This window comes from Myotis brandtii, unplaced genomic scaffold (genome assembly GCF_000412655.1).
Source record: "Myotis brandtii unplaced genomic scaffold, ASM41265v1 scaffold231, whole genome shotgun sequence".
Lineage (NCBI taxonomy): Eukaryota > Metazoa > Chordata > Mammalia > Chiroptera > Vespertilionidae > Myotis > Myotis brandtii.
The window spans coordinates 1,934,930-1,938,080 of NW_005358689.1; positions in this window are offsets into that span (position 1 = coordinate 1,934,930).

The following is a 3,151-nucleotide window of genomic DNA, read 5'->3' on the forward strand; positions in this document are numbered from 1 at the left end:
CAGGCTGCCCAGCCTCTGCTCCTCGGTCACGGCCGCCCCGGGGCGGGCCAGGGCCAGCGCCCACAGTGCCCAGCACAGCCACAGGACACTCATGGTGCCACTTGGGAGGAGCAGCAGGGCGGATGTGGCCCCTGAGGAGGCTCCAGGAGGGTCCCAGCTGGGCGTGCTCAGGGCCAGGCTGGGCCAGCTTTATAGCAGCCCTGGGCTGGGCCTGGGTGGTGACAGGGGGGGAGAGAGGGAGGGAGGGAGGAAGGTCACACCCCTCGCCCTCCTGGGAGCTCATCAGCCAGACAGGTCCTTGGGCCTGAGGAGGGGCTGTCTAGAAAGGGCACAAAGGCCGTCTGTACCCCGGCTTGGGCCTCTGGCCGCTGCTGTCTGGCGGCTCGGTGATAACTTTAGTGCCTGCTGAATTCCGCTGGCTCTGGCCAGTCCTCGTCCATGGAAAAGCCGGTCTACACTGTGAAAAGGTGAGGCCCTCGAGCCAGCCCAGCCGCTTAAGTCTCTTTCCTGGAGACCAGCCTGGGTGTCGGGGTGCTCACTGGGAGGGACGCAGGGAACACACCTGCATCCCTGCCCACTCCGGCCAGGCCCATGCACAGAAGACCCCGTCTCTCCCTCCATCTCCAGTTCCCGCAAACCCCTCCTCGCCTCTCCACCCTCTCAGGGGTCCTTGTCCTCCCTGGGACAGAAGGAGGCGCGATGCTGTCGGGACAGGGATCTGGCAGCTCGGCTCCTCGGAAGTGCCAGGGACCGAGATTTCGGCAGCGTCTTTGCGGTCACACAGCCACAGGCACAGCATCTTCTTCTATGCAGGGAGCCTGGCCACAGGCCCCACCACCCACACTCAGTTCAAGCCCATGTCACACCCAGAAAGCGGTCAAGGGACAGGAACCTGGGAAGCAGAGGCCAGAGCTGCCCAGAGTCCTGTCCTGTCCAGAGTCGCGGGTACTGGGCACACGGGGTGGGCGGGAGCCCCCTGTGCCTCCTCAAACACACGGTTTTTTTAACCAATGTTTGCTTTTATATATTGTTTGATTTCAGAGAGGAAGGAAGAGGGAGAGAGAGATAGAAACATCAGTGATGAGAGAGAATCATGGATCGGCTGCTTCCTGCACGCCCCACACTGGGGATCGAGCCCGAAACCCGGGCATGTGCCCTGACCGGGAATCGAACCGTGACCTCCTGGTTCATGGGTCAACGCTCAACCACTGGGCCACGCCGGCCGGGCTCAAACACACATCTTAGACTGACTGGCTGGGTTCAGATAGGCTGCGTGCTGGCTGTTGGACCTGCCAGCAAGTTCCTTAACTGCTCAGGGCTTCGGTGTGCTCGTCTGAAGGAGGGCGATGGTCATGGGGCTGCTGCAGAGGGCTAGTGGGAAGAGTAAATGGATGAGCACGTGTAGGACGCCGAGCCCAGTGCCTGGGGCATAGTAAGCCCATATAAGCGTTCGCTGTCGTCATTACCTGCCCGGCCACCGCATTCTCTGGGCGACACCCAGGGCAGCCCGCTGTGTGCCAGGCCCCGTTCTAGGCTCTGGTCATGGATTCACAGCAGCCTGGGAGGCAGGTGTCAGCACCCACCCTGAACTTGATCTTCCTCCGGATGCAAAGTCAGAAGCGCACCCGGCGAACCTGCCACAACTCACTGAGCAGGTGGAGGGCTCGGCAGGTCACCTGTCCCCCGGGGTCCCTCCTGGCCCAGGGGATGTGCGGACGTGCAGGAGGAAGTCCTTCCCCCGACCCGTGTTCCATCACGTGGGAGGCGAGCGATGATGGTGAAGGAGGACAGGATGCGGGCGAGGGCCTAGGGGCCCGGGAGGCGGGGAGCACCCCTGCTTCCCCTTCCCATTAGGTGTCCTGTGTCACCCCCCTGCCACTGTGCTCCCCACACATCCCAGGCACAGGCAGAGAGAACCTTCTGGTGCTCAAGGGCAGGGTCTCCCCCGCATGAGCCCAGGGACGTCAGACACAAACTGCCACCATGTGCACATGTGCATGTACATTGAGGGGTTTTAATAGTGAGGTGTGGGGGGGGCTTAGAAACTGCGGACGGGGAGGAATAATATTAACACCGATAACAGTCATCGTGGCTAACAGTGCTTACAGTTCTGAGCGTTTTACATCCTTTAACTCTTTATCCTCACCGCTTGCCATTATTGTACCCATTTCCTAGATGAAGAAACTGAGGCATAGAACCTTACCTGACTCGCCCAGGGTCACACAGCTGGGAGGCGCCTGAGCTAGGGCTGTTCGGAGCGGAGGAAACGGGTCCTGTCGAATACCAGGGACAAGGTAAGAGGAATGCTGACAGCTGAGCCCAAGAGGGGGACCTCAGGGGAGACAGAATCGTGACCTCCCCTGCCCCCCTGCCCTTTCCTCTCCCTCCTCTGTTGCCAGGGAATCTGTGTGACTCACAAGGAGGAATTCAGAGCCCATCGTGGGGCTGGGCACATATCTCAGAGTCTGCCTGTTCCGGAACTCCGGGTGCGCCCACACAGGCCCTCCTGCTCGCTCTGTGACAAGTGGAGCCTTCTTCAAAAGGCGGCTGTTGCTTTTCTTTGCAAGTGATGATTGGCAGGGAGAGGACTTACTGGATGCAAACATTTGGGCCTCACGTCAGGCCAAAAGGTGCAGAAGTGTCCCACTGACAGGCGACCCGGGCCCTGGGAGCTGTCCCCGGGCTGGTGTTCCATAAATATGCAAAGCCCGCCACCCCTGGCGCTGCGGGAGAGGAAGCCCTGTGGCTTATCACTGGCCAGGGTGGTGCCGAGGATATGACACCCAGGCTGCCCTCTGCGAGCCACGGCCCCTCGACAGGCCCCAGGGGCTGGACCCCCGCGAGCTCCTGGGGCTGGGAGCCTGGGAGGCTCTGCACTGGCTTCGGCAGGGACCTGCCGTCACCAGGCTGAGGGAGGCTGGGCCCTGGGGCTGCTGCTCCCTGACTAGCATGTGCCCCCACGAGGCTCCCTCCCACCGAGGAGGTGCCCGGGGCTGAGGATCCATGGGAGTCCCCAGTGGCCAGGAGCCCCTCTGCCCTGGGGGTAACTGACCGGCTACATAGAAACCTCATTCTCCAGAGCACAAGGTCAAGGGGAAGGTCCCTCCTCCACTGGAGTCTCTGGTCCCCTGCCCCCTGCCCCCCATCACCC